Source organism: Schistocerca nitens, chromosome 3 (assembly GCF_023898315.1).
Source record: "Schistocerca nitens isolate TAMUIC-IGC-003100 chromosome 3, iqSchNite1.1, whole genome shotgun sequence".
Lineage (NCBI taxonomy): Eukaryota > Metazoa > Arthropoda > Insecta > Orthoptera > Acrididae > Schistocerca > Schistocerca nitens.
In genome coordinates, this window is record NC_064616.1 from 235,846,290 (window position 1) to 235,860,562 (window position 14,273).

The window sequence follows — 14,273 nt, forward strand, 5'->3', positions numbered from 1 at the left end:
ATTTTTAAATATTTCCATCTATCTCAATTCAGTTCAACAAAAATTATAAAAAAACCTAAAATAATATAAATAATCATATTTACATACATATATATTTAATTATTTACATTGGCAACACGTTGGCCAGGACGTTATTGGTGAGCAATTTTTTTTTTTTCATGTTTCATCGCAAACATTACTCTGAGAAATCACCAAGAAGGAATGGAAAGAATATTAAATCCAGAAAGCATAATGGAAAATCTGGTCAGACTGTGACAACAATCACCACAACAGAGAAGGTAGGACAGACTTATATCTATCGCATTTGACTCTGGTGCAATCTTTCATTAACCCGCGATATATAGTGAAGTTTTGCAAAGTTAAAAAGTGATTTTTACTGCTGAGTGTGATTTTTTAAAAAAATATTTATTCAGATTTTCAAAGTACGACAATAATTATTGCAAAATGGCCGATACACAGCTCAGTGGAGACAACATAGCATGTAGATACATCGTCAATAATAGATTAACTCTATGCATTGTTTGAATAACAGTTACATACAAGCTAAACATTGTAGATACTCATTTGCTGTAGAGATGGGTTTAAAAATATTTCATGTATTTACTTTACTGAATTTTCCAAAAAAACTTATTACACTTTTGCTATTGATATGGTCATGACTCGTAGTATGGCAAATAGAATGGATAACATAAACAGTTCGCCTACTGCAAGTTCCATATCCAATGAAGAAGCATTGAATTAAATTACGCTTGCTCAAAACACTAATGCTCAAACAAGCAAAACAGTAAATGAAATACAGAACCTAAATAATCTAGCCGTAGCAACCGACAGTAACATTGAGTCGCAAGATATGGAAACTGAATCAGAAGCAGTAAATTCTCACGATTTACCGGGGGCAGATAATGTTCAAACAGTAAATTTCTCACAGTTTATCAATGCAGTCATGCAACAATTTCTGCTGATGAATACAAGTTTACAGAACAATGACAAATAGTTTACGGAAAAATTTCAGGAAATAAACAAAAAACTTGATGGTAATGACGCTAAATTAACCAAAATTGGTACTGACTTAAACAAAAGGATCAATGAAATGACCACCTAGTTTTAAAAATTAACAGTTTTAGCAAAACATAATGAAACCAAAATCAATGTTCTTGAAACCAATGTCAAATAGTTAAGTTGCACGTGTGACACCGTGACGACAAAAGTAGGAATGTGCGTCACTGCTCAAGATGACATCACGAAGCGTGTCACACAAGTAGAGACAGATTTAGAAACCATGACAAAGACAATTGACCGGACAATCAAATTAGAGACAGACAGATGTTTTTCTAAAATTAATGAAGAATTTCGAATGAATGAATGAATGGGAAAGAAAGAGAGACAGAGAGAGCGAGAGAGAGAGAGAGAGAGAGAGAGAGAATGAATGAAAATAAATAAATGTAAATAAATAAAATGTAAATAAAGAAACTAATTAATTTGACACCACTTTGGCGAATTGTGCTTGGATGGGGATGAATAGGTGATGATCAGGACAACACAACACCCAGTCCCTGAGCGGAGAAAATCTCTGATCCAGCTCGGGATCAAACCCGGTCCCTTAAGATTGACAGTATGTGACACTGACCACTCAGCTACCGTCGGCGGACAATGATTTAATAGAAACAAGCAGACCGCAGATTGACTTATTCAACAACCTTGGACAATGGACACTGAAGCCGATAATCAGTCTATTTTATTCATTACTTTTGGACATATAAATACATGGTATGAGATCCGTTTGGTTTGTTTACTGAATCAATGAGAAACATCAGCTTAAAAAAGTAAACTAGCATCATAGTGTTCTCAGAATTTATTCTCAGTAACTATTCCTTTTCTTGCTCCCCTTTCATTTTTCTGTATGTTTCATTTTGCAGCCTGTCTATCTCCCCCCCCCCCCCCCACACATCTCCACCCTCTTCCCCCTCCCCATATATGCCTATCATGTACAATGCACTTAGCTTTCAGCTCATATTGACTCCGCATGATTTTTTTTTCAGTAAATTGTTTCTTGCTAATTACCATATCTTCCATCGTTAAGCTCTCAGGTTTTCAAATCTTATCCAACGCAGCCACCAAGGATCAGTCTTTCCTTCTCATCCTGTCTGGTAAGTCTCCTCCAACCTAGGGTTTTGGGCAACTTTTCCATAACTCTCTCCATTTCTTAAGTCTTGCCAGTTTTCTTTCTTCAGTTCTCATTCTTTCCCTTCAAATCTTCTGCTAGAAGGAAGAGCCATTGGCTCTGAAAGCTTCCACATTTCTATATCCTTTATACATAGTTTCTGCTGCCACCAGCTTAGTGAGTAGATCATGTTATTTATCCAATTATACTGCAGCCATCTTCATGATAGTGTTGGCAACATGGCCGTGGATGAGGTCATGGTTGGTATGAGAGTCAGTTACCATCTGACATCGGTTTACGAGTACTCAGCAAAATGCTTGTGAGAATTCAATTCCATACAGCTGGAACAAAAAAAATTGGTAGTTCATACCACCACAAGACCATAAATGAAAAAGTTGTTGTTAATAATTTGTGTCCCTGACATTCTATCTACAAGTATGTTAAGTAAGTTTCAATATACCATTTCACACTTAACACTTAGTCTGCTAGTGACACTATTTTACTCAACTCAAGTTGGTTGTGACAAATGTACTGATGCATCAAACGGGCTACAGTACATTTTCCTACATTTTTATTACATGATACATTATCGTCTTTTTCGCAGTTTTAGGAAAATGGTGTACACTGACACTTAAGTAAAATGCTAATCCATGTGCATGCATAGAACTGTATTGCAGGTTTCCTAATACAAACTACTCTATCAACAATATATAGGATGGAGCAAGTGCTGGACTGAGTATGATGGAGCAGCTAGATGAGGCAAGCAAATAAATCTGTAACAGTTATGCTACATACGAAGAGTTTTTGCTTGTCTTTTAATGTTAGCCAAAATTAGCAGCAATGTCTTTGTGTAGATGGTAACTCCAAACTGTGACAAGCTTTGAGAGCACTTGCCTGCTAAAGGCAAAGGATCCGAGTTCGAGTCTCAGTTTTAATCTGCCAGGAAGTTTCACATCAGCACACACTTGACTGCAGAGTGAAAATGTCATTCTGTAAACATCCCCCATGTTGTGACAAGCCATGTCTTTGCTATATCCTTTCTTCCAGGAGTGCTAGTTCTGCAGCATTGCAGGACAGCTTCTGTGAAGTTTGGATGGTAGGAGATGAGGTACTGGAGGAAGTAAAGCTGTGAGGATGGGTCATGAGTCATTCTTAGGTAGCTCAGTTGCTAGAGCACTTTCCCACAAGAGGCAAAGGTACTGAGATAGAGCCTCAGTACAGCACACAGTTTTAATCTGCCAGAAAGTTTCATATCAGTGCACACTTTGCTGCAGAGTGAAAATTTCATTCTGGAAGCTTTGAGCGGTTGTGTGTTTGGGTGGGAAGGAGTGTTTTACGACTGTGGAACATGATTAGTTGGTTTATTAGCACAGAATAGAACTACTGAAACTAATAAGTTATAGGTGGTAATTTGCCATACTTTTTGTGGATTTTAGAGGCAGAGTGTTTACGACTTTGCAATACAAATATTCAGAATGAATCTCTGTGATTGTATTTATAAGATGACTTGAAGTTCCCTCGATCCCATTCAGTAGCGGCTGGTCTCACCATAGTGGCAGTGGCAGCACCAGCAGACCTCTTCTGTGGCTGTGTGTTGGTTGGCCAAATATTTGACAAGTCTCCTTACACATCAGTGTAGCAGCTGTGAATTGAAGTTCATCTGCGAGGAGCGATTGTGTTGATTGATCTGATTTCTCAGTGTGAGAGAAACCTCGAATTGCCAAGTTTTTCTATACATGCTTAATTTTACTGGCTGTGCTCTGGATCTTCCAAGCTCTGACTGACAAAAGTGTTCCTCAGAGAGCACAACTCCCCTTCCCTGGGCTATGTTTTACTTGGGTAACCAGTGCTTCCCTTTCTGCTATACTCCTCGGAAAAAGTCGTGCCTCGCTATTCCTATCTCTCTCCCCCGTCAATGAGGCAGCTTCCTTTTGGCTCTGTTGGGCTCTCTGTCACTCTGAAAAACATCAAGATGAACCACTGTCCATAGGTCTTAAATCCTTAAACAAAGTTTTTTTAATGGTTATGTGTTTGATGGCATCTCAAAAATTTCAAAGGCCTAGCTGGGAGTTCACCTGTACGACAGCAATCTCTGGCACGCATCCCAAAGCCAGATTTTCTGCATTTGGCAGTCAATAGCATCTTTCACTAACATTACTCCTCACTCCAACTCTTAAAACATTTGTGTGAGCGAACACTACAGAATGTCCCGACTGTTGTCCATCTGCACGGTGGTGCCATTAGGGATCATAAAGACACTTACTGGTCCAGGCTGCCACAGTGAAAGTTTCCCCTCACTGCCGCTTTTCAGACGAGCTCAGCCGGGTCCCTGAGTGTTCCAGTGCTCAGTTCAGTCTGTGTCACTGAGTGTGCTTCCAAACATCCCCTTATTCCCAGCTAATGTACAAACCTGTCTTAAATTACTCTCTAAACTGACACTCACTGACACTTTTAATATCAATACCATGCTTCATTCATAATTAATTGTGCAGCTCAAGGTGGGCCTCTACTATGAACTCACAAGAATTTGTGTATGTTGTATGACAGTGTTGAAAAATTGTCCTATAACAATTATTATAGCTTCATACTTAGGTCTACATCATTTTTTGGCCAGAGAAAGAAAGTTCCTGTTTCAATTGAAATTTAAGCTTGCAATGTGAAATATTATAAAATGTTGTGTAAATGCCCCATTCCATCAATTGAGTCAGTGTAGGTGGTTGTTGGTCACAGTTTGGAAGAGTCCATTCAGGATGGCAGACAGCTGGTCATACATCATACCTTCATAGAGTACCATGCATGAATAGAGTGTAAGAAGATTTGCTAGCTGGTTCTCAGGGGAATGAAATATATGGTGAGAACCTGGGATCAGGATGACATACAAATGCACCAGCATAAGGTTTAAGTTAAGTGATTAATAGCATACTGTTATGGGAAGCAAAAACAAAATTTTGACCACGATATTCCTCACGTCCAGCTATGACAAAATGGGCAAAGTTCTGTTGAAAGATATAGCCAATTTTCACAAAGCCTGTAAATGCTGGTAAGTGAAGTATTCATTTGTTAGCAAGCAATTTAATTAAATACATTGGCACTGTAAGAAAAAACTATGTTTCTGGGAATAGACATGTCTGTTATCCAGCCTGGCAGCCAAATTCTGAGCCCTGTAAGAAAACAAGTGTGATTTTAACTGACGCACATCTTGATGAAACATTGTGAGTGAAGCTCTCTGTACTGTGCTATGTGGGCAAGGTTCAATAAGGGTGCACCCAGCCCTTGTAAGGCCAACTGAGGAGCTACTTGACTGAGAAGTAGCATCGCCACTGCCAAAAACTGACAACGGCCAGGACAGAGGTGTGCTGACCCCGTGCCCCTCCAGTGAATTTTGTTAGCTGAGGATGACACAATTGTCAGTCAGTACCATCACTGTTGGGACGTCCGAGGCCTGTTCACATAGATTTTTTTTTTAGGTTCAAGTCATGGCGGAAATGTACTGATTGTTGTTTAGAAATTTTTTTTATGTAAGATTAAAATATATGATTATTAATCTGTTGTTATAAAAGTGTGCTTGTAGCCCACCATATGTACAAAGACTCTCTGAAAGAAGGAGGCTAAAAGACTGATAGTATTCACAGGTTCCTAATATATCTAAACTTCAGCTAATGCTCACTATTACTGTATTATTCAGCTTTTCTGTAAATTCACAATGGGGCACTGACTGACTTGTAAATAAAGTCCAAAATTTCATAATGACAAAAATAAATATAGATCAACCCAGAGCACAATCTTTTTTAAATCTCATCTTCACAAGAAACAAGTAAAGCTGAGTTACATACAGGTTCCAGTTGTCACCTGTGAAAGATGAGGAGAACAGCTAGGTATGTCTTTAGATTTTTCTGTTTTCTTCATAGATTAATTCTTAAATTCCATGAGTTTTCTGCTATTTAAGAGGTTTAGTCTCACATTTTTGTAAATTCAGGCATTGTGTAGCACAGTCGTCATTTCTCTTGAATGACTAACTACACTGCTCGGTTAGGCATGTAGACCATCAGTGTGGAGGCTGGCTGTCCGGCCTCTCCCATTCGTCTGTGAGTCACTCCTCCGACGGCATCTGAGCGAGCACTCAGGGGGAGGGGTTTACTAGTTATTGGGACCACTAGTGTTGGACACATTAGGGAGATCCTAAGGGAAATATTGTTCGGAGCCAGAAAGATAGCCAATATGCACTCAGTACGTCTGCAGGGAGCCTCATCCGAGATGTGGCGGCTTTGCCTGTGGCTATCGAGCTTGCAGGGTTCAGTCATCTGCGAGGAGTGGCATCAGTTCCGACAATGCCTTTTGCGAGGGTTCCGAGGTCATCCTCAGTTCATACAGATGACTGGTGGAGGTGGTGGAGGCTGCTGGCCTCACATATGGAGTGCAAGCACAGCTCATGATTTGCAGCATAGTTTCCAGAGTTGACTGGGGTCCTACGGTCTGGAGCTGAGTGGACAATCTCGGCCAGAGGCTTTGTTGAGTCTGACAGTCTTGGCTGGACCTGCATTATTGGGTGGATAATTGTAGGACTCTCCTTGACAGCTCTGGGTACACTACACAAGGGAAGCAGCTACTCAGTTAGGTAAGTACTTGCGGGGTGCACATGGTGGTTTTTAGGCTAGATGGTAGTCTGAGATACTTTGATGAACACTCATCAGTTGACATGCATATAACAAATTCAGACCGCATTCAGAGTGAAGACACTTTGACAAATTTTATCACTTAATTGTTGAAGTATTTGCAACAAAATTCCCAAATTTATTTATTTATGGCTTATTTAGCCTGGCTAGATTAGATGCTTAAGGCCCTAACTTACTTATGACCAGGAACAACACATACGAACAATATGACACAGAAAACACAATAATAATAATTTGCATTATTAATCAAAAATAATAACTGATAATAACAACAGTAACACCCGTGGACCTTGCCGTTGGTGGGGAGGCTTGCGTGCCTCAGCGATACAGATAGCCGTACCATAGGTGCAACCACAACGGAGGGGTATCTGTTGAGAGGCCCGACAAACATGTGGTTCCTGAAGAGGGGCAGCAGCCTTTTCAGTAGTTGCAAGGGCAACAGTCTGGATGATTGACTGATCTGGCCTTGTAACACTAACCAAAATGGCCATGCTGTGCTGGTACTGCGAACGGTTGAAAGCGAGGGGAAACTACAGCTGTAATTTTTCCCGAGGGCATGCAGCTTTACTGTATGGTTAAATGATGATGGTGTCCTCTTGGGTAAAAATATTCCGGAGGTAAGATAGTCCCCCATTCGGATCTCCCGGCAGGGACTACTCAAGAGGACGTTGTTATCAGGAGAAAGAAAACTGGCATTCTATGGATCGGAGTGTGGAATGTCAGATCCCTTAATCGGGCAGGTATGTTAGAAAATTTAAAAAGAGAATTGCATAGGTTAAAATTAGATATAGTGGGAATTAGTGAAGTTCAGTGGCAAGAGGAACAAGACTTCTGGTCAGGTGAATACAGGGTTACAAATAAAAAATCAAATAGGGGTAATGCAGGAGTAGGTTTAATAATGAATAAAAAAATAGGAGTGCGGGTAAGCAACTACAAACGGCATAGTGAACACATTATTGTGGCCAAGATAAACACTAAGCCCACACCTAGTACAGTAGTACAAGTTTATATGTATCCACACATATACAGACACAAGCAATGTCTGCTTGTGTCTGTATATGTGTGGATGGATGTGTGTGTGTGTGTGTGCGTGCGCGAGTGTATACCCGTCCTTTTTTCCCCCTAAGGTAAGTCTTTCTGCTCCCGGGATTGGAATGACTCCTTACCCTCTCCCTTAAAACCCACATCCTTTCGTCTTTCCCTCTCCTTCCCTCTTTCCTGATGAGGCAACAGTTTGTTGTGAAACCTTGAATTTTGTGTGTATGTTTGTGTTTGTTTGTGTGTCTGTCGACCTGCCAGCACTTTCATTTGGTAAGTCACATCATCTTTATTTTTAGATATAAATTATTTAACAATTACATTGCAGACCCATACACAGTCCCTGATACACTTACACAAGGAATAACTTATCTGAATCCTAAAGATCAAGTACACACAGCAAACCCAGCAAAATATATCCCCATAACATGCCTACCAACAATATACAAGATATAAACCTCAGTCATTACATGGAAATTAATGACACATACAACACAGAACAAAATTATATGTTGTTGTTGTTGTGGTCTTCAGTCCTGAGACTGGTTTGATGCAGCTCTCCATGCTACTCTATCCTGTGCAAGCTTCTTCATCTCCCAGTACCTACTGCAACCTACATCCTTCTGAATCTGCTTAGTGTATGCATCTCTTGGTCTCCCCCTACGATTTTTACCCTCCACGCTGCCCTCCAATACTGAATTGGTGATCCCTTGATGCCTCAGAACATGTCCTACCAACCGATCCCTTCTTCTGGTCAAGTTGTGCCACAAACTCCTCTTCTCCCCAATCCTATTCAGTACCTCCTCATTAGGTATGTGATCTACCCGTCTAATCTTCAGCACTCTTCTGTAGCACCACATTCCGAAAGCTTCTATTCTCTTCTTGTCCAAACTATTTATCGTCCATGTTTCACTTCCATACATGGCTACACTCCATAGAAATACTTTCAGAAAAGACTTCCTGACACTTAAATCTATACTCGATGTTAACAAATTTCTCTTCTTCAGAAACGCTTTCCTTGCCCTTGCCAGTCTACATTTTATATCCTCTCTACTTCGACCATCATCAGTTATTTTGCTCCCCAAATAGCAAAACTCCTTTACTACTTTAAGTGTCTCATTTCCTAATCTAATACCCTCAACATCACCCGACTTAATTTGATTACATTCCATTATCCTCGTTTTGCTTTTGTTGATGTTCATCTTATATCCTCCCTTCAAGACACCATCCATTCCGTTCAACTGCCCTTCCAAGTCCTTTGCTGTCTCTGACAGAATTACAATGTCATCGGCGAACCTCAAAGTTTTTATTTCTTCTCCATGGATTTTAATACCTACTCCGAATTTTTCTTTTGTTTCCTTTACTGCTTGCTCAATATACAGATTGAATAACATCGGGGAGAGGCTACAACCCTGTCTTACTCCCTTCCCTACCACTGCTTCAATTTCATGTCCCTCGACTCTTATAACTGCCATCTGGTTTCTGTACAAATTGTAAATAGCCTTTCGCTCCCTGTATTTTACCCCTGCCACCTTTAGAATTTCAAAGAGGGTATTCCAGTCAACATTGTCAAAAGCTTTCTCTAAGTCTACAAATAGTAGAAACGTAGGTTTGCCTTTCCTTAATCTTTCTTCTAAGATAAGTCGTAAGGTCAGTATTGCCTCACGTGTTCCAGTATTTCTACGGAATCCTAACTGATCTTCCCTGAGGTCGGCTTCTACTAGTTTTTCCATTCGTCTGTAAAGAATTCGTGTTAGTATTTTGCAGCTGTGGCTTATTAAACTGATTGTTCGGTAATTCTCACATCTGTCAACACCTGCTTTCTTTGGGATTGGAATTATTATATTCTTCTTGATGTCTGAGGGTATTTCGCCTGTTTCATACATCTTGCTCACCAGATGGTAGAGTTTTGTCAGGACTGGCTCTCCCAAGGCCGTCAGTAGTTCCAATGGAATGTTGTCTACTCCGGGGGCCTTGTTTCGACTTACGTCTTTCAGTGCTCTGTCAAACTCTTCACGCAGTATCGTATCTCCCATTTCATCTTCATCTACATCCTCTTCCATTTCCATAATATAGTCCTCAAGTACATCGCCCTTGTATAGACCCTCTATATACTCCTTCCACCTTTCTGCTTTCCCTTCTTTGCTTAGAACTGGGTTTCCATCTGAGCTCTTGATGTTCATACAAGTTGTTCTCTTATCTCCAAAGGTCTCTTTAATTTTCCTGTAGGCAGTATCTATCTTACCTCTAGTGCGATAAGCCTCTACATCCTTACATTTGTCCTCTAGCCATCCCTGCTTAGCCATTTTGCACTTCCTGTCGATCTCATTTTTGAGACGTTTGTATTCCTTTTTGCCTGCTTCATTTACTGCATTTTTATATTTTCTCCTTTCATCAATTAAATTCAATACTTCTTCTGTTACCCAAGGATTTCTACTAGCCCTCGTCTTTTTACCTACTTGATCCTCTGCTGCCTTCACTACTTCATCCCTCAAAGCTACCCATTCTTCTTCTACTGTATTTATTTTCCCCATTCCTGTCAATTGTTCCCTTATGCTCTCCCTGAAACTCTGTACAACCTCTGGTTCTTTCAGTTTATCCAGGTCCCATCTCCTTAAATTCCAACCTTTTTGCAGTTTCTTCAGTTTTAATCTACAGGTCATAACCAATAGATTGTGGTCAGAGTCCACATCTGCCCATGGAAATGTCTTACAATTTAAAACCTGGTTCCTAAATCTCTGTCTTACCATTATATAATCTATCTGATACCATTTAGTATCTCCAGGGTTCTTCCATGTATACAACCTTCTATCATGATTCTTAAACCAAGTGTTAGCTATGATTAAGTTGTGCTCTGTGCAAAATTCTACCAGTCGGCTTCCTCTTTCATTTCTTAGCCCCAATCCATATTCACCTACTACGTTTCCTTCTATCCCTTTTCCTACACTCGAATTCCAGTCACCCATGACTATTAAATTTTCGTCTCCCTTCACTATCTGAATAATTTCTTTTATTTCATCATACATTTCTTCAATTTCTTCGTCATCTGCAGAGCTAGTTGGCATATAAACTTGTACTACTATAGTAGGTGTGGGCTTCGTATCTATCTTGGCCACAATAATGCGTTCACTAAGCTGTTTGTAGAAGCTTACCCGCGTTCCTTTTTTCCTATTCATTATTAAACCTACTCCTGCATTACCCCTATTTGACTTTGTGTTTATAACCCTGTAGTCACCTGACCAGAAGTATTGTTCCTCCTGCCACCGAACTTCACAAATTCTCACTATATCTAACTTTAACCTCTCCATTTCCCTTTTCAAATTTTCTAACCTAACTGCCCGATTAAGGGACCTGACATTCCACGCTCCGATCCGTAGAACGCCAGTTTTCTTTCTCCTGATAACGACATCCTCTTGAGTAGTCCCCGCCCGGAGATCCGAATGGGGGACTATTTTACCTCCGGAATATTTTACCCAAGAGGACGCCATCATCATTTAATCATACAGTAAAGCTGCATGCCCTCGGGAAAAATTACGGCCGTAGTTTCCCCTTGCTTTCAGCCGTTCGCAGGACCAGCACAGCAAGGCCGTTTTGGTTATTGTTACAAGGCCAGATCAGTCAATCATCCAGACTGTTGCCCTTGCAACTACTGAAAAGGCTGCTGCCCCTCTTCAGGAACCACACGTTTGTCTGGCCTCTCAACAGATACCCCTCCGTTGTGGTTGTACCTACGGTACGGCTATCTGTATCGCTGGGGCACGCAAGCCTCCCCACCAACGGCAAGGTCCATGGTTCAATGAAGAACAAAAAGGCTGCTGCAAAGGAGCACAAGGGTGTAAAGAATAACTGATAATAGATGCAGAGGTGACATTGAAGCTAAAACTAAACAAAGGTCGCTACACTATGCATACATTGATTACCAAAAAGCTTTTGATAGTGTACTCCACTCATGGTTACTACAAGTATTGGAAATATACAAAGTAGATCCTAAATTGATACAGTTCCTAAACATAGTAATGAAAAACTGGAAAACCACACTTAATATCCAAACAAATTCAAATAATATCACATCACAACCAATACAGATAAAGTGTGGTGTATACCAAGGATACTCATTAAGTCCTTTCTCGTTCTGCCTTGCTCTGAACCCACTATCCAACATGCTGAATAATACAAATTATGGATACGATATTACTGGAACATACCAACACAAAATCACACATTTGCTATACATGGATGATCTAAAACTACTGGCAGCAACAAATCAACAACTCAACCAATTACTAAAGATAACAGAAGCATTCAGCAATGATATAAATATGGCTTTTGGAACAGACAAATGTAAGAAAAATAGCATAGTCAAGGGAAAACACACTAAACAAGAAGATTACGTATTGGATAACCACAGCGACTGCATAGAGTTGATGGAAGAAAAAACAGATGCCTATAAATATCTAGGATACAGACAAAACATAGGAATAGATAATACAAATATTAAAGAAGAACCAAAAGAAAAATATAGACAAAGGCTAACAAAAATACTGAAAAAAAATTGACAGCAAGAAACAAGACAAAAGCTATAAATACTTATGCTATACCAATACTGACCAACTCATTTGGAGTAGTGAAATGGAGTAACACAAACCTAGAAGCACTCAATACACTTACACGATCACAATGCCACAAATATAGAATACATCACATACATTCAGCAACAGAAAGATTCACATTAAGCGGAAAGGAAGGAGGAAGGGGATTTATCGACATAAAAACCTACATTATGGACAGGTAGACAATTTAAGAAAATTCTTTATAGAACGAGCAGAAACTAACAAAACACACAAAGCAATCACTCATATAACTACATGTGCTACACCATTGCAATTTCATAACCAGTTCTACAACCCTTTAGATCACATAACATCAACAGATACAAGGAAAGTAAATTGGAAAAAGAAAACACTACACGGCAAGCACCCGTATCATCTGACACAGCCACACATCGATCAAGACGCATCCAACATTTGGCTAAGCAAGGGCCATATATACAGTGAGACGGAAGGATTCATGATTGCAATACAGGATCAAACAATAAACACCAGATATTACAGCAAGCATATTATTAAAGATCCCAATACCACAACAGATAAATGCAGACTTTGCAAACAATAAATAGAAACAGTAGATCACATCACAAGCGGATGTACAATACTAGCAAATACAGAATACAGCAGAAGACATGACAATGTAGCAAAAATAATACATCAACAACTTGCCACACAACATACACTAATAAAGCAACATGTTCCCACATACAAGTATGCACCACAAAATGTACTGGAGAATGATGAATACAAATTATACTGGAACAGAACCATTACTACAGATAAAACAACACCACATAACAAACCTGACATCACTCTCACCAATAAGAAGAAGAAATTAACACAACTAATTGAAATATCCATACCCAATACAACAAATATACAGAAGAAAACAGGAGAAAAAATTGAAAAATACATCCAACTGGCTGAGGAAGTGAAGGACATGTGGCATCAGGTTAAAGTTGACATTTTACCAATTATACTATCAACTACAGGAGTCATACCACACAATATCCACCAGTACATTAACACAATACAACTACACCCAAACGTATATATACAACTACAGAAATCTGTAATTACTGAGACATGTTCAATTACCCAGAAGTTCCTAAACGCAATGTAACATATACCCTACAGTTAAAAGGAAGTCACGCTTGATCAAGGTCCATGACACTTTCCATTTTTAACCAGACATAACGTCTGAGAAAGGAAAAAAGTAATAATAAAGTTATAGTAATAAGAATAATAAAATAACAGAGGCATTATGAATGATATTGATTAGTTTGGGGCTTTTGAAGGCTTCCTTGGTATTAGAAGAAGTGGAAGGGATAATGGAGGAGGAAAGGGTTGAAATTAAAGTGACAATGGCTTGTAGGAAAGAAGGTAATATCAACAGAGAACTCTGTAGCCAAGAGGAGGGAAAAATAGAGGGGGAGGGAGGGTTGACGAGAGTGAGTTGCAAGAAGACATACTTCACTGTTGTGATATAAAGTGAGTCATCAGCTCTCTTCTGAAGTTTGAAATGATTTTATTTCTCTAATCTTTTGAGAAAGATTGTTCCAAAGTCAGGTTCCTCATACAGAAAATGATTTAGAGAAAATGGCAGTGCTGTGTTGTGACGCAGAGAGGATTTTACTTTATTGAGAATGAGTATATCCGCTGTGCTGTTCAGACAGCAGTGTAAGGCTTGAAGATAAATAGGCAGGAGTGCAATGATTGAGAAGATGATGCAGCAAGCCGCGTGGAGTGGCCACACAGTTTGAGGCGCCGTGTCATGGTTGGCACGGCCCCTCG